The sequence below is a fragment of the Cherax quadricarinatus genome, chromosome 2 (assembly GCF_038502225.1).
Source record: "Cherax quadricarinatus isolate ZL_2023a chromosome 2, ASM3850222v1, whole genome shotgun sequence".
NCBI classification, from domain to species: Eukaryota; Metazoa; Arthropoda; class Malacostraca; order Decapoda; family Parastacidae; genus Cherax; species Cherax quadricarinatus.
Genome location: NC_091293.1, coordinates 42759445 through 42784947, shown reverse-complemented (window position 1 = coordinate 42784947; position 25503 = coordinate 42759445).

Genomic DNA, 25503 nt, shown 5'->3' with positions numbered 1-25503 from the left:
ACACACACGTGTAAGTGTCTAAATACATTCATATGTGCCTACACAGTCTGCAGACAATGTCACCATCTAACATACATGTGAGGAGAGGTAATAAACGATTGTATTGTAAAGCATATCAAATCACTTTCGTTGTTCACTGTATGTGGCAGGATTTGATGAAATAACTTTGAAAACAAGCCTGGTGCTTCGGGGTAATGGGAAACATCGTGTAGTTCTGGCTAGGCGCCCGTACTTATCTGGTGCGAGCTCCGTGGTAAAGTACCGTGAACTCTGATACAGAGTTTGCAGGTTCGAATCCTGCTGTGGTCGTAGAGATAATGTCTGTAAATAATATCGCCTGCTTGCGATATATATATATATATATATATATATATATATATATATATATATATATATATATATATATATATATATATATATATATATATATATATATATATATATATATATATATATATATATATATATATATATATATATATATATATATATGGTTTAGAAAGACACGTAAGCAAACACTATGACATATTTATTAGAAAACGTTTCGGTCCTGGGACCTTGATCACTTCTAACATACAGAGGTAGAAAGACATAAGAACATAAGAACATAAGAACGAAGGAACACTGCAGAAGGCCTACTGGCCCATGCGAGGCAGGTCCAAGTCTCCTACCGGCTTAAGCCAATGCACCCAACCTAGTCAGGTCAGGTCACATTGACTTAAGGGAGGAACACGGCAACCGACCTGGTAGCACAAGCTATCAGGTCTAACTCACACCCACCCACATCTACTCATGTATTTATCCAACCTATTTTTAAAGCTACACAACGTTCTGGCCTCTATAACGGTACTTGGGAGTTTGTTCCACTCATCCACAACTCTATTACCAAACCAGTACTTTCCTATATCCTTCCTGAATCTGAATTTTTCCAACTTAAAACCATTGCTGCGAGTCCTGTCTAGGCTAGATATTTTCAGCACACTATTTACATCCCCTTTATTTATTCCTGTCTTCCATTTATACACCTCAATCATATCCCCCCTAATTCTACGTCTTTCTAGAGAGTGCAGTTTCAGGGCCCTTAGTCTATCCTCATAGGGAAGGTTTCTGATACATGGGATCAACTTTGTCATCCTCCTTTGTACATTTTCCAGAGAATTTACATCCATTCTGTAATACGGTGACCAAAACTGTGCAGCATAATCTAAATGAGGCCTAACCAAGGATGTATAGAGTTGAAGAACAACCTGAGGACTCCTATTATTTATGCTTCTTGATATGAAGCCAAGGATTCTATTAGCTTTATTGCGAACACTTATGCACTGTTGTCTTGGTTTCAGATTACTGCTAACCAGAACTCCTAAATCTTTTTCGCAATCCGTAATATTAAGATCTACATTATTTAGTTTATATGTGGCATGGTTATTGTCCTGTCCAACATTTAGAACTTTGCATTTGTCTATATTAAACTGCATCTGCCACTTCTCCGACCACTGCATCAGTCTATTCAAATCTTCCTGGAGTGCTCGAATGTCCTCGTCAGAATGAATTCGACGGCCTATTTTGGTGTCATCGGCAAACTTGCCGATGTCGCTCTTTATGCCCTCATCTATGTCGTTTATGTAGATTGTGAACAGCAGGGGGCCCAACACTGACCCCTGTGGAACACCGCTCCTGACACTTCCCCACTCTGATTTCTCCCCATTTATGCAAACTCTCTGCTGCCTATTTGTCAACCATGCCTCTATCCAGGAAAAAATTTCTCCTCCTATTCCATGTGCTTTAATTTTCCTCAATAGTCTCTGATGTGGGACCCTGTCAAAAGCCTTACTGAAGTCCATATACACAATATCATATTCATTACCATGATCTACCTCCTCAAATACCTTAGTGAAAAAAGTTAATAAATTCGTAAGGCAGGAACGCCCCTTTGTAAAACCATGCTGAGATTCGTTGATTAATTTATGCTTTTCAAGGTGGCTACGAACTGCCTCGGCAATTATTGATTCCATAAATTTTCCCACTATGGAGGTTAGGCTTATTGGTCTATAGTTCGAAGCTAAGGACCTGTCACCTGTTTTGAAAATAGGTATCACATTTGCCATTTTCCACTTATCTTGCACCATGCCAGTTTGAAGTGATATGTTGAAAAGATTAGCCAAAGGTGTGCTAAGCTCCTCTTTACATTCCTTTAGAACCCTTGCATACAGTTCATCAGGGCCTGGGGATTTGTTAGGTTTTAATTTATCTATTTGCCTAAGGACCATGTCACTTGTGACCCTAATAGTGCACAGTTTATTATCGTCCTGTTCTACATAATTTATCATTACTGGAATATCGCTGGTATCCTCCTGTGTAAAAACTGAGAGGAAGTATGTGTTAAAAATTCTACACATTTCCTTATCACTGTCAGTGAGCTGACCCGAGGAACTTTTGAGTGGGCCTATCTTGTCCCTGATCTACTTCTGAATACCTGAAAGAATCCTTTTGGGTTAGTCTTCGATTCTCTTGCAACTTTAACCTCATAATCTCGTTTTGCTTTTCTAATTCCCTTTTTTATTTCTCTCTTTAACTGAATATATCGATTTCTCAATTGCCCCTCTCCTCTTTTGATTTGCCTATATATGCCTCTCTTTTGACCAATCAGATATTTTAATCTATTGTTCATCCATTTAGGACCATTTTTGTTTGATCTGATTTCCCTATTTGGAACATAATTTGACTGAGCAGCTAGAACTATGCCCTGGAAAGCATCATATCGGCAACCATCACCACCTACCTGACCCTTAGTCAGGTCATTCCAGTTCAGCCCACCTAAGTAATTTTTCAGTCCTATGAAATCAGCCAAGCGAAAGTCAGGGACGGAGACTTGATTGCCATTATTAGGGGAATTCCATGATATATTAAAACTGAGTGATTTGTGATCACTTTCCCCAAGCTCATCATTAACCTCAAGATTATTAATTAGTGTTTCCCTACTGGCAAGAACCAAGTCAAGGAGGTTATTTCCCCTAGTTGGCTCTGTCACAAACTGTTTTAAAAAACAATCCTGGATCGTATCAAGAAAGTCACCTGACTCTAAATTTCCTGTCAAATTGCTCCAGTCAATCTGTCTATAGTTGAAATCTCCCATTAGCACAACATTTTCGTATGTAGATGCCTTACGAATTTCGTCCCATAGAAGTTTACTGCACTACCTATCAAGATTTGGGGCCCTGTAAATCACACCCAAAATTAGTTTTTCTCGGCCCTCGAGAAGCTGTAACCAAACAGATTCAGTGGCTGACGCTTCTAATTTAATATCTTGTCTAACACAGCAATTTAAATTGTCTCTGACATACATCGCTACTCCACCACCTTTCCTGTTGACCCTATCAGTGTGGAATAATTTATAGCCTTGTATGTGACATTCAGAGGGCATCTCTCTATCTTTCAGATTGAGCCAGGTCTCTGTTATAGCAATAATATCTATGTTTCCTGCACTTGCAATTAATCTTAGCTCATCTATCTTATTTCTTACACTCCTGCTATTAGTATAGTAAACCTTAAGGGAGCTAGTCCCTTGCTGCCCTCTGCTGTCCCCCTTTGTTTGCTGACCTGATCTGTTGTCTTTATTTATAACTTCATGCTGAATGCCTTTTATACATTTACTGTTTCCAACCCAAGTGTTGCAACCTGCTTGTTTCCCACACACACCCATACCTCTATCTTCCATCAGTTTAAAATCATAGGCATTTCACCAATGGCCTTCTCAATCGAGTCTGCAAGTGCTTCCACCCCAGCCCCAGAGAGATGTACCCCATCCCTTGCATACATATCATGTTTGCCATAAAAGTTGTTCCAGTTGTCAATGAATGGGATTGCAAGTTCCTTGCAGTATCTGTCTAGCCAGCAATTTACACCAATTGCCCTAGACAACCATTCATTTCCTACTCCCCTTCTAGGCAAGATGCTACATATGATTGGGATCCCTCCCTTAGACTTAATGAAATCTATAGCTGACCTGAACTTATCTAGCAGCTCTTCTCTCCTACCCTTCCCAATATCATTTCCACCAGCACTGAGACAGATAATGGGCTTGTTCCCATTACCTGACATGATATTATCCAGCCTGTTGACAATGTCCCCAACACCAGCTCCAGGGAAGCACACTCTATCTCTCATCTTCTTATTCCTATTACAAAAAGCACGGTCAATATATCTTACCTGAGAGTCACCAACCACAAGAATGCGCTTACCTCCATTAGCAGGGGCAGTAGTACCCTTACATTATATATATAGGCGGAGAGTGAGGTGTGACGCACGTGACCTGAGGAATGTCATAAGAACATAAGAACGGAGGAACACTATAGAAGGCCTACTGGCCCATGCGAGGCAGGTACTTATCAAAACAACCTCTATCTATGATGATAAATTAGACACATGTGCAACTCTTGGGTATCTTTATTGAGGAAACGTTTCGCCACACAGTGGCTTCATCAGTTCATACATAGGAGAAACTTGAAGAACAGGAGGAGAATGAGGTAATCAGTCCCTCAACCTTGAGTCGATGTGGTCAGTCCATCAATACTCAGACTATTGAACAATGCTCTTCTCCAGACTGAGGGACTGACCACCTCAAAACTTTAAGGGTGATGGACTGATTACATCGTCTTCAAGTCTCTTCTGCTTCTTTCAACTTTTCTGTACTCGACTGAAGAAGCCTACTGTGTAGGCGAGAAGTTTCGAAATAAAGATACCTTAACTGTTGCATATGTGTCTTACCTAGCAATCTGTCGGTATTTTATACCATTTTAATGTTCAAGAGGATATTTCCCATCCTGGGAACTGGTGTTACGTGATGCCTGCAGGTCCCTCTCTAGCCTCACCTCCTTAGTTCCATTACTACTACCATCTCTAACCACGCGTCACCTCACCTGACTCCTGCCACTATATATATAAATGAAATTAAGACACATGTGCAAAGACGGGTCATCGCAAGATTGAGACCCGTGCCAGGACTACGGTCTTGGCGAACATTATACATACATACACATGTGCAACATCTGGGTATCTTTATTGTAGACGTTTCGCCATTCAGTGGCTTTATCAATACAAATTCTAGGACATAACTTGAAGACAGTAGGATTATATACAGAAGATGAGGTAATCAGTCCCTCAACCTAGGAGTAGGTGCGAAGAGCACCGTAGTCGTGGTGTAGCAGACGAGGGCATAGTCACTGGTAGGCGGGATTCCCCAGTGGAAGTAGGTCCTTCCCAAAGAGATGGGTTAGTTGTAGTAGTAGTTGTCGTAGCCGTGAAGGTTATGTACATGTCCTCAGAATCAAGATTCTATGATGTTGCAGTGTCTGACAAGTTGTGTAAGAATGGTATATAATACCGACAAGATGAAATTAAGACACACGTGCAACATCTGGGTATCTTTATTGTAGACATTGCACATGTGTCTTAATTTCATCTTGTCGGTATTATATACCATTCGTGCACATATATATCAATGTTTTCTTAGTTTTCTCTGTATTAGGACTGAAGAAGCCACTCGTGGCGAAACGTTTCCTTTAATAAATGTCCTGAACTGTACATAAGTGTCTTTTTCCACATCTTCTCGGTATCACCATACCATTTCCTCAGGTTCAGAATGTTGAGGTCAGGTGGAGAATGCTGCATCTGATGATCTACCGGGTGGGGTTATAGAGTTTAAAATCTTGGGTAGCTTGGCAGGGGTATTGGATAAGTTGTGAGCAGACCTTCTGCAGCGTTCTATTTTCCTATGTGGGATAGCGATGAAGTCTCTTGGCAAGTGGTTCAGCTATGTTATAGAAGCCATTGTTCTGGTTGAAATTGTTGGTTATAGAGATAAGCGATGATTCCAGGATTCTTCGGTATTGAGTGTTGTCTTCTGTGGCGATAAGTCTTGAGTTTCTGTAGTTAATTAAATGGTTGTGTGAATTGCGATGTTGTACACAGGCATTCCTTGTATCGTCAGTCCTGCTTGCGTACTGGTGTTCTGAAATACGTGTTTGGAGGTCTCTTGATGTTTCGCCCACGTATAATTTGTTGCAGTCATTACAAGGGGATAAACATTAAAATGGTATAAAATACCGACAGATTGTTAGGTAAGACACATATGCAACAGTTAGGTATCTTTATTTCGAAACGTTTCGCCTACACAGTAGGCTTCTACAGTCGAGTACAGAAAATTCAGTCGAGTACAGAAAAGTTGATAGAAGCAGAAGATACTTGAAGACGATGTAATCAGTCCATCACCCTTAAAGTTATGAGGTGGTCAGTCCCTCAGTCTGGAGAAGAGCATTGTTCCGTTGTCTGAAATAATATGAAGTTGAAGTGACAGAATGGGGCCTTATATAGTGCCAGGAGGTGAGACGTAGGTTGCTTTGGGAGGGCAGGTCCCTCTCAAACCCAGCCGTTCTCATTAGTAGAGGTTGTCGAAGTTGATGGTCTGTACCAAGATACCCTTGTGTTGCAGTGTCTGAGGGACTGACCACCTCAAAACTTTAAGGGTGATGGACTGATTACATCGTCTTCAAGTATCTTCTGCTTCTATCAACCTTTCTGTACTCGACTGAAGAAGCCTACTGTGTAGGCGAAACGTTTCGAAATAAAGATACCTAACTGTTGCATATGTGTCTTACCTAACAATCTGTCGGTATTTCATACCATTTTAATGTTCACATATGCAACAGTTAGGTATCTTTATTTCGAAACGTTTCGCCTACACAGTAGGCTTCTTCAGTCGAGTACAGAAAATTCAGTCGAGTACAGAAAAGTTGATAGAAGCAGAAGATACTAGAAGACGATGTAATCAGTCCATCACCCTTAAAGTTTTGAGGTGGTCAGTCCTTCAGTCTGGAGAAGAGCATTGTTCCGTTGTCTGAAACAATATGAAGTTGAAGTGACAGAATGGGGCCTTATATAGTGCCAGGAGGTGAGACGTAGGTTGCTTTGGGAGGGCAGGTCAATCTCAAACATAGCCGTTCTCAATAGTAGAGGTTGTCGAAGTTGATGGTCTGTACCAAGATACCCTTGTGTTGCAGTGTCTGACAGAATGAACATTAAAATGGTATAAAATACCGACAGATTGTTAGGTAAGAAACATATGCAACAGTTAGGTATCTTTATTTCGAAACGTTTCGCCTACACAGTAGGCTTCTTCAGTCGAGTACAGAAAATTCAGTCGACAACCTCTACTAATGAGAACGGCTGGGTTTGAGAGGGACCTGCCCTCCCAAAGCAACCTACGTCTCACCTCCTGGCACTATATAAGGCCCCATTCTGTCACTTCAACTTCATATTGTTTCAGACAACGGAACAATGCTCTTCTCCAGACTGAGGGACTGACCACCTCATAACTTTAAGGGTGATGGACTGATTACATCGTCTTCAAGTATCTTCTGCTTCTATCAACTTTTCTGTACTCGACTGAATTTTCTGTACTCGACTGAAGAAGCCTACTGTGTAGGCGAAACGTTTCGAAATAAAGATACCTAACTGTTGCATATGTGTCTTACCTAACAATCTGTCGGTATTTTATACCATTTTAATGTTCATTCTGTCAGACTGCAACACAAGGGTATCTTGGTACAGACCATCAACTTCGACAACCTCTACTAATGAGAACGGCTGGGTTTGAGAGGGACCTGCCCTCCCAAAGCAACCTACGTCTCTCCTCCTGGCACTATATAAGGCCCCATTCTGTCACTTCAACTTCATATTGTTTCAGACAACGGAACAATGCTCTTCTCCAGACTGAGGGGGTATAAAATACCGACAGGTTGTTAGGTAAGACACATATGCAACAGTTAGGTATCTTTATTTCGAAACGTTTCGCCTACATAGTAGGCTTCTTCAGTCGAGTACAGAAAAGTTGATAGAAGCAGAAGATACTTGAAGACGATGTAATCAGTCCATCACCCTTGAAGTTTTGAGGTGGTCAGTCCCTCAGTCTGGAGAAGAGTATTGTTTCATAGTCATAAACAATATGGAGTTGAAAATCAAAAATCAATCAAATAAGTTCAGGTAAGATCCCAATGGGACGAGCGGGGAAGACTGGACTGATGAAGAATAGCTCTGGAGAGGACTGTTCTTAGTCAGAGAAATAGAACCAGGGCTTAACCCAGCAGCTAAGGCGATCGTGGGGCAGACTTGTGAACAGGAATAACAGGGACTCTTGCATCGAACTTGTGGTAGTTGAAGTCTTGAATCTTGGGTAGCTGGCAGCAGGCAAGGTCACATCAGAGGGTAGAACAGGCATGTGAGTTATAGGAGTAACTGAGGAGGCAGGTTAAGTTTAGCCTTGTTACTGAAGGTAAAACGTAGTGGCTTGATGAACTTGGGTGAGTGTGAAGTGAAGCGGTGATTCACATGCATACTTGACTGTTCCAGCACCGAGGCTTTTGTAGAGTTCAGTATAGGTCATGGTGTCAGTATTTGAAGAAGTGTAAAAGGTAAGGTTTTCCCATGAGGGTTTACTGGAGTCATCGTTATCTTCGTCTTCTGGAGTGGTTTCATTGTGAGAATCTACAATTGTGGTAGCAGGTGACTGAGGGTCGACAGGAGCAGCGGTGAGGTGTAATGGTTGTGTAACAGCAGGCTGGGAGAGGTGGGAGACGGTGGTTGAGGCAACATGATCAACGTTGTCAGCGATGGAAGTGGTTATAGAAGTTACAGGAGCAGTTGCTTGGGCAGGAGACAGGTCTGCAGGTGCAGTAAAATTCAGGACGTTGGGAAGGATCTTGAGGATGTCTGCTGAAGGTGTGGAGTCTGGAAAATTGAAAGCAGGCATGTTGTTCAGACTGAATAGTTCGTTAATAGTTGTGTTGAAAGTGCCTGGGTTTCTTGCGTTTGCAAGGTGTGCATACACCATGCAGTACAGCACCTTGGAGGAAGCACCGTCGGGGAGTGGAGAGAGGGAGTTGCTGGGCGTTGGTAACTGTAGATTAGTGTGCAGAGTCTTGGTGGTGTCTGTTTGTGGTTTGGTTATTGCAGGGTATGTCGGTGAATTGGAGGTGTTCTTCAGAACTTTAGTTTTCTTCAATATGATTTCTTTCCTGAGTGGGCACTTAGCTGCCTGGGTACGATGATTACCCTTGCAGTTAAGACATGTTGGTGCTGTAGTAATTGTGCAGGATCTGAAATCGTGTCCATCATTCCCACATTTTGAGCAAAACTTCTTACCCTTGATGGGGCAGTCCTTTGTGGTGTGTTTACAGGAGTAGCAGGTCGAGCAGTGGGAGATGTATGTGAAACGTTCTTGTTCTATATGACTAGGGTGAATGTGGTAATATGAGATGGCCAGACCGCCAGAGAAAGCTTGGGCAGCCATGGAGATGTCTGAGAATGTAATCTTTAGCATAGATGAGGCGTTGGGGATCTTGGAGATGCTGTCTACTGAAGCCCAGGTGTTTTGTTCCTCAATAGATGTCTTCAGTGCTTTAGTCGAGAGTTAGGTGACGTACTGTCCAGTCTTTTCACAAAGACCGGACGTTTCGACTTCAAAAATGGAGACGGGGATTGAGTGAATAGTTGTGTTTGTAGTGTCCTGATTGAAGAATCGTCCATTAGTTTTGATGCCTCCGTGTCTCCTGTGCAGACGACAATGAAGGAGTCCTTCAGAGAGTGGATTGCCGTAAATTTGACCTGCAGGAAGGTCTTAACGACGGTAGCTAAAGCTAACTTCGAGGAGTCACCTATTGCGACATTCGCAGGCTTGATTTTCACACTATTCGACAGCATTTTGAAAAGGATGTGACGTTTGTAGAATATAAATTCTACGCCCCGGCGGGGTAAAAGAGAGACTTCATGAGTGAAGAGCAACTGTGTGATCGGACAGAGCACAGGAGTTGAGGTGGCAGGATGGAGCCTATATACCGCAAGGAGGTGAGATGTAGGCCGCTAGTAGAGGTAAGAATGTTGTCGTTGGAAGGTCAGGTCCCTCTCAAATCCAGCCATTCTCACTAGTAGAAGTTGACAAAGTTGATTTCAGGTCTGTACCGAGATACCCATGTGTTGCAGTGTCTGACAGAGCGAACATTAAAATGGTATAAAATACCGAGAGGGTGTTAGCTAAGACACATATGCAACAGTTAGGTATATTTATTTCGAAACGTTTCGCCTACACAGTAGGCTTCTTCAGTCGAAGATTGAGACACTTATGCAGCATATGGGAATCTTTATTCAGGAAACGTTTCGCCACACAGTGGCTTCATCAGTCCAATACCAAGAGGAAGGCATAAGGAGAGGAGGAGTATGAGGTAATCAGTCCCTCAACCTGGAGTCGATGTGTTCAGTCCATCAATCTTGTAGAATGTCGAGTACAGAAAAGTTGATAGAAGCAGAAAATACTTGAAGACGATGTAATCAGTCAATCACCATTGAAGTTTTGAGGTGGTCAGTCCCTCTGTCTGGAGAAGAGTATTGTTCCATAGTCTGAAACAATATGCAGTTGAAGTGACGCTATGGAGCCTATATACCGCAAGGAGGTGAGATGTAGGCCGCTAGTAGAGGTAAGAATGTTGTCGTCGGAAGGTCAGGTCCCTCTCAAATCCAGCCATTCTCACTAGTAGAATTTGACAAAGTTGATATCAGGTCTGTACCAAGATACCCTTGTGTTGCAGTGTCTGACAGAGTGAATATTAAAATGTTATAAAATACCGACAGGTTGTTAGGTAAGACACATATGCAACAGTTAGGTGTCTCTATTTCGAAACGTTTCGCCTACTCAGTAGGTTTCTTCAGTCGAGTACAGAAAAGTTGATAGAAGCAGAAGATACTTGAAGACGATGTAATCAGTCCATCACCCTTAAAGTTTTGAGGTGGTCAGTCCCTCAGTCTGGAGAAGAGTATTGTTCCATAGTCTGAAACAATATGGAGTTGAAGTGACAGGATGGAGCCTATATACCGCCAGGAGGTGAGATGTAGGACGCTAGTGGAGGAAAGAATGTTGTCGTTGGAAGGTCAGGTCCTTCTCAAATCCAGCCATTCTCACTCGTAGAAGTTGACAAAGTTGATTTCAGGTCTGTACCAAGATACCCTTGTGTTGCAGTGTCTGACAGAGTGAACATTAAAATGGTATAAAATACCGACAGGTTGTTAGGTAAGACACATATGCAACAGTTAGGTATCTTTATTTCGAAACGTTTCGCCTACATAGTAGGCTTCTTCAGTCGAGTACAGAAAAGTTGATAGAAGCAGAAGATACTTGAAGACGATGTAATCAGTCCATCACCCTTGAAGTTTTGAGGTGGTCAGTCCCTCAGTCTGGAGAAGAGTATTGTTTCATAGTCATAAACAATATGGAGTTGAAAATCAAAAATCAATCAAATAAGTTCAGGTAAGATCCCAATGGGACGAGCGGGGAAGACTGGACTGATGAAGAATAGCTCTGGAGAGGAGTGTTCTTAGTCAGAGAAATAGAACCAGGGTTAACCCAGCAGCTAAGGCGATCGTGGGGCAGACTTGAGAACAGGAATAACAGGGACTCTTGCATCGAACTAGTGGTAGTTGAAGTCTTGAATCTTGGGTAGCTGGCAGCAGGCAAGGTCACATCAGAGGGTAGAACAGGCATGTGAGTTATAGGAGTAACTGAGGAGGCAGGTTAAGTTAGCCTTGTTACTGAAGGTAAAACGTAGTGGCTTGATGAACTTGGGTGAGTGTGAAGTGAAGCGGTGATTCACATGCATACTTGACAGTTCCAGCACCGAGGCTTTTGTAGAGTTCAGTACAGGTCAAGGTGTCAGTATTTGAAGAAGTGTAAAAGGTAAGGTTTTCCCATGAGGGTTTACTGGAGTCGTCGTTATCTTCGTCTTCAGGAGTGGTTTCATTGTGAGAATCTACAATTGTGGTAGCAGGTGACTGAGATTCGACAGGAGCAGCGGTGAGGTGTAATGGTTGTGTAACAGCAGGCTGGGAGAGGTGAGAGACGGTGGTTGAGGCAACATGATCAACGTTGTCAGTGATGGAAGTGGTTATAGAAGTTACAGGAGCAGTTGCTTGGGCAGGAGACAGGTCTGCAGGTGCAGTAAAATTCAGGACGTTGGGAAGGATCTTGAGGATGTCTGGTGAAGGTGTGGAGTCTGAAAAATTGAAAGCAGGCATGTTGTTCAGACTGAATAGTTCGTTAATAGTTGTGTTGAAAGTGCCTGGGTTTGTTGCGTTTGCAAGGTGTGCATACACCATGTAGTACAGCACCTTGGAGGAAGCACCGTCGGAGAGTAGAGAGAGGGAGTTGCTGGGCTTTGGTGCATGTAGATTAATGTGCAGAGTCTTGGTGGTGTCTGTTTGTGGTTCGGTTATTGCAGGGAATGTCGGTGAATTGGAGATGTTCTTCAGAACTTTAGTTTTCTTCAATATGATTTCTTTCCTGAGTGGGCGCTTAGCTGCCTGGGTACGATGATTACCCTTGCAGTTAAGACATGTTGGTGCTGTAGTAATTGTGCAGGATCTGTAATCGTGTCCATCATTCCCACATTTTGAACAAAACTTCTTACCCTTGATGGGGTAGTCCTTTGTGGTGTGTTTATAGGAGTAGCAGGTCCAGCAGTGGGAGATGTATGTGAAACGTTCTTGTTCTATATGACTAGGGTGAATGTGGTAATATGAGATGGCCAGACCGCCAGAGAAAGCTTGGGCAGCCATGGAGATGTCTGAGAATGTAATCTTTAGCATAGATGAGGCGTTGGGGATCTTGGAGATGCTGTCTACTGAAGCCCAGGTGTTTTGTTCCTCAATAGATGTCTTCAGTGCTTCAGTCGAGAGAGAGGTGACATACTGTCCAGTCTTTTCACAAAGACCGGACGTTTCGACTTCAAAAATGGAGACGGGGATTGAGTGAATAGTTGTGTTTGTAGTGTCGTGATTGAAGAGTCGTCCTTTAGTTTTGATGCCTCCGTGTCGCCTGTGCAGACGACAATGAAGGAGTCCTTCAGAGAGTGGATTGCCGTAAATTTGACCTGCAAGCAGGTCTTAACGACGATAGCTAAAGCTAACTTCGAGGATTTACCTATTGCGACATTCGCAGGCTTGATTTTCACACTATTCGACAGGATTTTGAAAAGGATGTGACGTTTGTAGAATATAAATTCTACGCCCCGGCGGGGTAAAAGAGAGTCTGTCAGACACTGCAACACAAGGGTATCTTGGTACAGACCTGAAATCAACTTCGACAACCTCTACTAGTGAGAACGGCTGGATTTGAGAGGGACCTGACCTCCCAAAGTGACCTACGTCTCACCTCCTGGCGCTATATAAAGCTCCATCCTGTCCTTTCAACTTCATATTGTTTCAGACTTCGGAAGAATGCTCTTCTCCAGACTGAGGGACTGACCACCTCAAAACTTTAAGGGTGATGGACTGATTACATCGTCTTCAAGTCTCTTCTGCTTCTACCAACTTTTCTGTACTCGACTGAAGAAGCCTACTGTGTAGGCGAAACGTTTCAAAATAAAGATACCTAACTGTTGCATATGTGTCTTACCTGACAATCTGTCAGACACTGTAACACAAGGGTATCTTGGTACAGACCTGAAATCAACTTCGACAACCTCTACTAGTGAGAACGGCTGGATTTGAGAGGGACCTGACCTCCCAAAGTGACCTACGTCTCACCTCCTACCGCTATATAAGGCTCCATCCTGTCACTTCAACTCCATATTGTTTCATACTACGGAACAATGCTCTTCTCCAGACTGAGGGACTGACCACCTCAAACTTTAAGGGTGATGGACTGATTACATCGTCTTCAAGTCTCTTCTGCTTCTATCAACTTTTCTGTACTCGACTGAAGAAGCCTATTGTGTAGGCGAAACGTTTCGAAATAAAGATAACGAACTGTTGCATATGTGTCTTACCTAACAACAAGACAGCAATGCCTAAGCGTACGTAATAAGGCAAATAGATTACCGGGATTAATATCAAGGAGTGTAAGCAACAGAAGTCCAGAGGTCATACTGCAGCTTTATACATCATTAGTAAGGCCTCACCTAGATTATGCAGCTCAATTCTTGTCTCCATATTACAGAATGAACATAAATTCGTTAGAAAACATTCAGCGTAGGATGACTAAATTAATGCATAGCATTAGAAATCTTTACGAAGAAAGATTGAAGACTCTTAAGTTACATTCACTTGTTAGACGAAGAATGAGGGGAGACCTGATCGAAGTGTATAAGTGGAAGATAGGTATTAATAAAGGAGATATTAATAAGGTCTTGAGGATATCTCTCCAAGAAAGAACCCGTAGTAATGGATTTAAATTAGATAAGTTTAGATTTAGAAAGGACACAGGAAAGTATTGGTTTGGAAATAGGGTAGTTGATGAGTGGAACAGTCTACCTAGTTGGGTTATTGAGGCTAGGACTTTGGGTAGTTTCAAATTTAGGTTGGATAAGTACATGAGTGGGTGGGGTTGGATTTGAGTGGGACTTGCACATCAGAGCTTATTTATTGGGTAGCATTGAAAATTGGGTTGGTCAAATGTTTTGTTAGTGGGATGAATTGTAAAGGACCTGCCTAGTATGGGCCAACAGGCCTGCTGCAGTGTTCCTCCTTTCTTATGTTCTTATGTTCTTATGTCGTCAACATAACGGAGCCAGGTGACAATCGAAGGAATAATGGTGGAGAAACGCTCGGCTTCCAGAAGTTCCATGTATAAGTTTGCCAGGGCGGCACTGAGTGGCAAGCCCATGGGTAGACCAAAAGTCTGTTGAAAGAGGTGATTTTCGAAAGAGAAACACGTAAAGCCGACACAACGTTCAACAACATTGCCTCAGTGCTGGAGGCAATGATGTAGGGAAGCGTAGAAGTGAGGATTTAGTTAGAAAGTTCAGGACAGCAATAGACATAATTAGGAAGAAGTGGGGGGGGGGAGGCGCCCGGTTGTATGTGGCATTTTGCCAAGAAGAGTTGTTGGTAATGAATGGTTGTCCAGAGCAATTGGTATTAATTGTTGGCTGGATAAACACTGTAAGGATAATGCAGTAACATTCATTGACAACTGGGACAACTTCTATGGCCGAAATGACATGAATGCCAGGGATGGGGTTCACTTATCCAGGGCAGGTGTGGGTTTTCTTGCTAACTCAGTGAGGGGGTTGTTAGGACTTTAAACTAGGATTAGTTAGAGGTATGGGTTTAGAAATGATAAATAATGAGTATGGATATATTGACTTATGTGCAAGAATGGTATATAATACCGACAAGATGAAATTAAGACACATGTGCAACATCTGGGTATCTTTATTGTAGACGTTTCGCCATCCAGTGGCTTTATCAATACAAATTCTAGGACATAACTTGAAGACAGTAGGACTATATACAGAAGATGAGGTAATCAGTCCCTCAACCTAGGAGCAGGTGCGAAGAGCACCGTAGTCTTGGAGATTCTGAAAGAATCAGAAATAAAATTAATGAACTACGTTTGGTAGCATGTGCTGGGAACTTTGATATCATTGCATTAACTGAAACGTGGTATGATTTAAAGAGTCGGGATATGACTGCTGAGTGTAATATTCAGGGATTTAAGTTGTTCAATGTGGATAGATCTAATGGGAGGGGGGGAGGAGTTGCATTATATGTTCGAGAAAATATTAATTGTTGCATAAAAACAGGTATAAAAATAGATGGAGCAGTAACAGAATCTGTTTGGGTAGAGTTCGTAGAGGGTCAAGAAAAACTAATTCTAGGTGTAATATACCGACCTCCAGGCTTGGATCAGGCATGGAGAAGAGTTGCAAGCGAGAGAGCAGAAGAGAGCACCCCAGCCTCAAGGAAGCCCTCAAGGCACACTCTTATCCCTTTTACTAGCGGGCCTAACTCAAAGCCCCTCCCCACACTTCCTCAACACTAACACTCCCCACCCCCTTATCCCTATATCCTTCCCCCTTCCCTGCTAACATCTTCATCCTTGAGCCCTCGCTCTGTAGCAATGAACACACTAACTCCAGCCCTACCTCACCCTCTCTTGCCAGATGAGGAACGCATAGAAAGACTAGACAACACATTGGTAAGCGAAAGAAAGCTCATAGTGTGGTATGAAAATCAAGATGGATGATCAAAAAAGGATGATGAGTTGATAAAATGAATAGTTGAGGTAACCCCAGACATTGTACTATCATAGACAGAGCTGACTGAAATATCAAGTGCCATATTCTAAGCAGGATAGAAAGCAATAAGGAAAGACAGAGGAAATATGGGAGGTAAAAGGGTGGCACTGCTAATGAGAGATCAGTAGAGCTTTGAAGCAAATGACTACATAGTGAGCTCAGCTAAGACTGGGTGGACCCAAAGTAATAGTTACAGGGATACACACCTTGCCATCTATTAACAGGAGACCAACACAGGAATGTGAAGACAACAAACAATGGATGACACTATATCAGAAGTATTGAGAAGTGTTAAAAGAGATAGAGAAAAGCTAATTATCTTGGGTGATTTCAACTTCACACAAAGAAAAAAAAAACAGAGTGGAAGAGCTGAGACCCACATGAGGGACAAGAAACTTGGAGGGTTAATTAAGTTGATGCAGGTGGTTAGTGAAAACTATATGTTTTTCTCAGTAATAGACTGAGGAACCAATGGCTGGCGAAACTTTTCCAGAATAAAGATACCCAAATGTTGCACGTGTCTTTTTTATCAACTTCTCGGTTTTCTAAAATTATTTATACACACTGTCAGACACAACATCCTCTTGGAATCTTAATGTAGGAAATTCTTCAAAAGTTGTCTCTCCTATATACATGACCTACTTCCACTAGTGGGTTTTTCCACCGGTGATGTCTCCCATTACTACCTCGCTTCACCTGTCTGTATAAGGTGTACTTTTATCAAAATTTATGGACTGAACCCATCATATCCAGGCTGAGAGACTGATTACCTCAAACTACTCCTCAGCTTCCATCGTTTCTCTATGGGACTGAAGAAGCCACGGACTGGTGAAACGTTTCCAGGATAAAGATATCTAGATGTTGCTTAAGTGTCTTATCACGACAAGAGTCATAGGAGAAGATAAGCCAGCCAGATTGCACCGAGTATTTACTACAAGTACATCTTACCAAGGTGATAGAATATTAGAGCTCCCTGGGTGACAGCAAGCCTTCAGTGGCTTGCTAGCACCATGTGGAACAAAATGTTGAGGAAAGATTGGCAGGTGGAGGGAGCGACAAGCCACACTTTAGAAGAGAGAATATCAAAAAAGATGAAGGAATTCCTAAATGCGATGAAGTGGGGAAGGCAACTGGAAGGAAACCAGAAGCTCAGATGATGGAGTACCTAGCCGGAAAGTACCAGGAGGACGAGGGGAACGTCATACCTAGAAGAAAAATCGAAAATAGCAACGACATGAGAGCCCTTGGTTTAACCAGTGATGATGGGGCAAAAAAAAAAAAAAGAGAAAGAAAAACATATGTGCTAAAGAAAGCGAACAACAGACGAGAACAGAGAAATATAAAGATTATTCAAGGCTGAGGAGAAAGGTTGCGCAACAGTCTGAGAACGACATAGTAGCAAAGGCCATTTAAAAAAAAACATAAACCAAAACTAAAGCCCGACCTGAAGATTTCATTCTCTAGTTTCTATAGGAATCCAACGATTCTACGTTCATTAACAATGTTAGTAAACTGGCAAATTTATTCCCTCACAGACTGAATGCAAAAAAAGTCCAATCCTTTTTTTGGGAAGACGTGCCAGTCATTACATACCGAAGTCATTCAGACTTACTTAAACAATTACACTGAATAAAAACTATATCATTTTAGAAACATGTGAGGTAAATTGGCACCAACACACTCTAATAATAATCATAGCCTAAATAGGATTCACCAGTGTTGAATTATCGCACAGAAATTAAAATTGGGAATAGTCTCTATAGAATTAACTAGAGGACACTTGCATATGCCTATAGTTCACTGGCCCGTGGGAGGCAAAGCTCTCTTCACACGTTGAGTGTCTGGGTACAATTCCCGGCAAGGGTAGAAATATTAATTAAGGGTGTTTCCTAAGACTGGTTGTCTATGTTCCCCATCAGTAAAATGGGTAGCTGGGTGTTAGTGGACTGGTGTGGGTCGCATCCTCGGACGAAACTGACATAATTTGCTCGAAATACTCTGCATAACAAACTCTTTCTGTAGAGTAGTATGTCATTGATGTCAGCTAGGACTGTATACCTTGTACATGTACTTGTTTGAAATAAAGATATTATTATTATTATTATTATTATTATTATTATTATTATTATTATTATTATTATTATTATTATTATTATTATTATTATTATTATTATTATTATTATTATAGCTCTAAAAATTAAAATTGATCGAATGACGAGTTCTAAAGTTATAAACGAAAACCTTGAAGTAAAAAAGTAACGCTGTACCCGAGTGTGTGTGTGTGTGTGTGTGTGTATGTGTGTGTGTATGTGTGTGTGTGTATGTGTGTGTGTGTGTGTGTGTGTGTGTGTGTGTGTGTGTGTGTGTGTGTGTGTATGTGTACTCACCTATTTGTACTCACCTATTTGTGGTTGCAGGGGTCGAGTCATAGCTCCTGGCCCCGCCTCTTCACTGATTGCTACTAGGTCCACTCTCTCCCTGCTACATGAGCTTTATCATACCTCGCCTTAAAACTATGTATGGTTCCCGCCTCCACTACTTCACTTTCTAGACTATTCCATGACTTGACTACTCTATGACTGAAGAAATACTTCCTAACATCCCTTCGATTCATCTGAGTCTTCAACTTCCAATTGTGACCTCTTGTGTCTGTGTCCCATCTCTGGAACATCCTGTCTTTGTCCACCTTGTCTATTCCGCGCAGTATTTTATATGTCGTTATATGTGTGTGTATGTGTGTGTGTGTGTATGTGTGTGTGTATGTGTGTGTGTGTGTGTACTCACCTAGTTGTACTCACCTAGTTGAGGTTGCGGGGGTCGAGTCCGAGCTCCTGGCCCCGCCTCTTCACTGATCGCTACTAGGTCACTCTCCCTGAGCCGTGAGCTTTATCATAACTCTGCTTAAAGCTATGTATGGATCCTGCCTCCACTACATCGCTTCCCAAACTATTCCACTTACTGACTACTCTGTGGCTGAAGAAATACTTCCTAGCATCCCTGTGATTCATCTGTGTCTTCAGCTTCCAACTGTGTCCCCTTGTTACTGTGTCCAATCTCTGGAACATCCTGTCTTTGTCCACCTTGTCAATTCCTCTCAGTATTTTGTATGTCGTTATCATGTCCCCCCTATCTCTCCTGTCCTCCAGTGTCGTCAGGTTGATTTCCCTTAACCTCTCCTCGTAGGACATACCTCTTACCTCGGGCGTCTGGCAAACCTAAGGATATCGTTCCGATACCTCAGTAAGAAATCGTTCAAGACTATACACCATTTGCGTCAGGCCCATACTGGAGTATGCAGCACCAATTTGGAATCCACACCTGGTCAAGCACGTCAAGAAATTAGAGAAAGTGCAAAGGTTTGCAACAAGACTAGTCCCAGAGCTAACGACATATAAAATACTGTGCGGAATAGACAAGGTGGACAAAGACAGGATGTTCCAGAGATGGGACACAGAAACAAGGGGTCACAATTGGAAGTTGAAGACTAAGATGAGTCAAAGGGATGTTAAGAAGTATTTATTCAGTCATAGAGTCGTCAGGCAGTGGAACAGCCTAGAAAGTGACGTAGTGGAGGTGGAAACCATACAGTTTTAAGGCGAGGTTTGATAAAGCTCGTGGAGCAGGGAGAGAGAGGACCCAGTAGCAATCAGTGAAGAGGTGGGGACAGGAGCTCTGAATCGACCCCTGCAACCACAAATAGGTGAGTGCACACACACACACACATACACACATACACACAAACATACATATACACACATATACACATACACACATGAGATTCTAAATTTTCAGAGAATAGGGGGGTACTTGAAGAGGAGAAACCGACCGATCAAGCTGATTCTCAGGACGGAAACAGCGCGGAACAGGATCCTCCAAGAGAAACCACGGTTGAAATACTCGGAAGAGTACAAGAGGGTGTTCCTAGACAGAGACAATACAAAAATAGAACGACAGTAGCTGAGGGAGAGGACAAAAAAGCGAAAGGAGATAGGAAAAGAGACAAGGATGGAACCAGCAGAGGTGAGTCATAGCAGAACAGAGCAGCAAGGGCAAGCACACACACAACTATCCTCAGAACCCCACAACCTATCACACCATCCCAACACACACTACAGTCCATACCCACAGCTTCCACCCAACACCGAGCTATAGAATCCCACAGTATGCCACCAGGTCTCCCACCCTCACAGGCCCCCCAAACCAGTGTTGGAAAGGAAACTGAAGGTATGGTACACAAACGCTGATGGAACAACAAATAAGTGGGAGGAGTGGCACGAAAGAGTCAAAGAGGCATCACCGGACATCATAGCTCTCACAGAAACCAAGCTTACAGGTATGATAACAGATGCCATCTTTCCAACGGGATACCAGATCCTGATGAAAGACAAAGGGAACAGGGGATGTGGAGGAGTGGCGTTGCTGGACAAAAACCGATGGAATTTTGATGAGCTGGAGAGAGGAGACAGCGGAGAAGAAAGTGATTACATAGCGGGAACGCTTCACTCTGGAGGTCCTAAGGTGGTAATAGCAGTGATGTATAACCCACCACAGAACAGCAGGAGGCCAATGCAAGAGTACGACGAGAGCAATAGAGCGATGGTTGACTCACTGGCTGCAGTGGCCAGAAGAGCTCATGCATGCAGGGCAAAGCTCCTGATCATGGGTGACTTTAACCACAAGGAGATTGATTGGGAGAACTTGGAGCCACATGGGGGCCAAGATACATGGAGGGCTAAGATGATGGAGGTGGTACTGGAAAACTTCATGCACCAACACGTAAGGGACACTACAAGAGAACGAGGAGAGGATGAACCAGCAAGACTGGACTTACTATTCACCTTGAGTAGTGCAGATATCGAGGGCATCACATATGGAAGGCCCCTTGGGGCCAGTGACCATGTGGTTTTAAGCTTCGAATACACAGTAGAGCTACAAGTGGAGGAGGAAGCAGGAAGGCCAGGACGAATGAAGCCAAACTACAAGAAAAGGGACCACACGGGAATGAGGAACTTCCTGAACGGGGTTCAGTGGGACAGAGAAATGGCAGGGAAGCCAGTTAATGAGATGATGGAATATGTAGCAACATTATGCAAGGAGGCTGAGGAGAGGTTTGTACCCAGTAGGAGCCCATGGTTCACCCAAAGGTGCAGGGAGGCAAAAACCAAGTGTTCTAGGGAATGGAAGAAATATAGAAGGCAATGGACCCAGGAGAATAAGGAGAGCAGTCGTAGAGCCAGAAACGAATATGCACAGATAAGAAGGGAAGCCCAACGACAATAAGAAAACGACATAGCAGCGAAAGCCAAATCTGACCCGAAACTGTTATACAGCCACATCAGGAGGAAAACAACAGTCAAGGACCAGGTAATCAGGCTAAGGAAGGAGGAGAGACAACAAGAAATCACCGTGAAATATGTGAGGAACTCAAAGAAGTGTTCACAGAGGAGACAGAAGGGGCTCCAGAAAGACAGAGAGGTGGGGCACACCACCAAGTGCTGGACACAGTGCACACAACCGAGGAAGAAGTGAAAAGACTTCTGAGTGAGCTAGATACCTCAAAGGCAATGGGGCCAGATAACATCTCCCCATGGGTCCTGAGAGAGGGAGCAGAGGCGCTGTGTGTACCCTAACAACAATATTCAATACATCTATCGAAACAGGGAGATTGCCTGAGGCATGGAAGACAGCAAATGTAGTCCCAATGTTTAAAAAAGGAGACAGACATGAAGCACTAAACTACAGACCAGTGTCACTGACATGTATAGTATGCAAAATCATGGAGAAGATTATCAGAAGAGTGGTGAAGCACCTAGAATTGAATGATCTCATCAAAAGCAGCTAACAATTTTTTCAGGGACGGGAAATCCTGTGTCACAAACCTACTGGAGTTCTATGACATGGTGACAGCAGCAAGACAAGAGAGAGGGGGGTGGGTGGATTGCATATTCTTGGACTGCAAGAAGGCGTTTGACACAGTTCCACACAAGAGATTGGTGCAAAAACTGGAGGACCAAGCAGGGATAACTGGGAAGGCACTACAATGGATCAGGGAATATTTGTCAGGAAGACAGCAGCGAGTCATGGTACGTGGCGAGGTGTCAGAATGGGCACCTGTGACCAGCAGGGTCCCACAGGGGTCAGTCCTAGGACCAGTGCTGCTTCTAGTATTTGTGAACGACATGACGGAAGGAATAAACTCTGAGGTGTCCCTGTTTGCAGATGACGTGAAGTTGATGAGAAGAATTCACTGGATCAAAGACCAGGCATAACTACAAAGGGATCTGGACAGGCTGCAGACCTGGTCCAGCAACTGGCTCCTGGAGTTCAATCCCACCAAGTGCAAAGTCATGAAGATTGGGGAAGGGCAAAGAAGACCGCAGACGGAGTACAGTCTAGGGGGCCAGAGACAACAAACCTCACTCAAGGAAAAAGATCTTGGGGTGAGTATAACACCAGGCACATCTCCTGAAGCACACATCAACCAAAGAACGGCTGCAGCATATTGGCGCCTAGCAAACCTTAGAACAGCATTCCTACACCTTAATAAGGAATCGTTCAGGACCCTGTACACCGTGTACGTTAGGCCCATATTGGAGTATGCGGCACCAGTTTGGAACCCATACCTAGCCAAGCACGTAAAGAAGCTAGATAAAGTGAAAAGGTTTGCAACAAGACTAGTCCCAGAGCTAAGAGGTATGTCCTACGAGGAGAGGTTAAGGGAAATCAACCTGACGACACTGGAGGACAGGAAAGATAGGGGGGACATGATAACGACATACAAAATACTGAGAGGAATTGACAAGGTGGACAAAGACAGGATGTTCCAGAGATTGGACACAGTAACAAGGGGACACATTTGGAAGTTGAAGACACAGATGAATCACAGGGATGTTAGGAAGTATTTCTTCAGCCACAGAGTAGTCAGTAAGTGGAATAGTTTGGGAAGCGATGTAGTGGAGGCAGGATCCATACATAGCTTTAAGCAGAGGTATGATAAAGCTCACAGTTCAGGAAGAGTGACCTAGTAGCGATCAGTGAAGAGGAGGGGCCAGGAGCTTGGACTCTACCCCTGCAACCTCAACTAGGTGAGTACACACACACACACACACACACACACACACACACACCCACCACGCCCAGAGCACACTACAAGATCATGCTACCCTCCCCTCCGCTAACCTACGCTCTTCCCCACCCAGTCTGCACACCAACCAGACAACACACCTCACCCCACCCACGGGACACTCTCAACCCTTCCTTTCGTTTCCCACCAAGATCAACAATAACAATTCACACTCAACCATTCACCCCCTGCCTCCACGGTGCCCCGTGGCCTGGTGGCAAAAGCACTCTTTTCACACGGTGAGAGTCCGGGTTCGATTACCGGCGAGGGGGTGGAAACATTGGACAAGTTTCCTTACATCAGTTGTCTAAGTTCATCCATTAGTTAAACGGGTTCCTGGGTGTCAGTCGACTGGTGTGGGTCGCATCCCGGGACAAAACTGACCTAATCTGCCCGAATGCTCTGCATAACAAGCGCCTTTCTATATAGTAGTACGTCATTGATGTCATTTAGGCCTGAATACCTTATACATGTACTTGTAGTAAATAAAATTATTATTATTATTATTATTATTATTATTATTATTATTATTATTATTATTATTATTATTATTATTGTTATTATTATTATTATTATTATTATTATTATTATTATTATTATTATTATTATTATTATTATTATTATTATTATTATTATTATTATTATTATTATTACATCCAAAGCTAACCCACTCTTAAACCTAACTTCCATCAGTCATTCTTTCCCATCACACTTCCCTCCAGTCTCTGTCTCAATCATTTCAACGCCTAGGTGATGGACATGACAGGAAAATATAACTAGCTTTTGTTCTCGTTATATAACTATCGTACAGAGTAGAATAGCAACACACAGCAAGTGTACCCTGTCTAGTTAAATATAAAAAGCCCTCACTCCACGAGATACCCAGTACCCAATACCCGGTATCCAGGAACCAATTCCTAGGACCCAGTATCCAATACCCAGGGCAAAACACCCAGTACCCAATACCCAGTACTCAGTACCCAGGACCAAGTACCCAGTGTTCAGAAACCAGTTTTTAGGATCCAGAACCCTGTATCCAGTACCCAGGACCCAAGACTCAGTACTCAATACCTAGGATCCAGTACACAGCATTCAGGAACTAAGACCCAGTACCCAGGAACCAGTACCCAGGAACCAGTACCCAGGAACCAGTACCAAGGACCCAGTACCCAGGACCCAGAACCCAGGACCCAGAACCCAGGAGCCAGGAGCCAGTATTTAGTACCCAGGATCCAGCACCCAGGACGCAATACCCAGTACCCAGGACCCAGAACTCAGGACCCAGTACCCAAGATTCAGCACCCAGGACCCAGTACCCAGTGCTCGGCACCCAGGATCCAGCACCCAGGACGCAATACCCAGTACCCAAGACCCAGTACCCAGGACGCAGGAACCAAGGCTCAGGACCCAGTACCCAGGACCTAGTACCCAGGACCCAATACCAAGGACCCAGTACCCAGGACCCAGGACCTAGAACCCAGCATTCAGTACCCAGGATCCAGCATCCAGGACGCAATACTCAGTACCCAGGACTCAGGACCCAGTACCCAGGACTCAGCACCCAGGACCCAGTACCCAGTGCTCAGCACCCAGGATCCAGCACCCAGGACGCAATATCCAGTACCCTGGAACCAGGACTCAGTACCCAGGACCCAATATCAACGACCCAGTACCAGGATCCAGGGCCTAGTACCCAGTACACAGGACTCAGTACCCAGGACCCAGTACTCAGCAGCCAGGATCCGGCACCCAGGACGCAATACCCAGTACCCAGTTCCCAGGACCCAGTACTCAGGACCCAGGACACAGGACCCAGTACCCAGTACCCAGGACTCATTATCCAGGACCCAGTACTCAGGACCCAGGACACAGGACCCAGTACCCAGAACCTAGTACCCAGGACCCAATACCACGGGCCCAGTATCCAGGACCCAAAACCTAGTAACCGGTATGCAGGACCCAGTACCTAAGACCCAGTACCCAGGACCCAGGTACCAGGAACCAGTACCCAGGACCTACTGCGGAGGACCCAATACCAAGGAGCCAGGACCTAGTACCCAGTATGCAGGACCCAATATACAGGAACAAGTTCCTAGGTCACAGTACCCATTATCTAATACCCAGGGCACAAGACCCAGTACCCATTACCCAGGACCCAGTACAAAGCATCCAGGACCTAGGACCCATTACCCGGTACCCAATATTCAGGAACCAGTATCTAGGTTCCAACACCCAGGACTCAGCACCCAGCATCCAGTACCT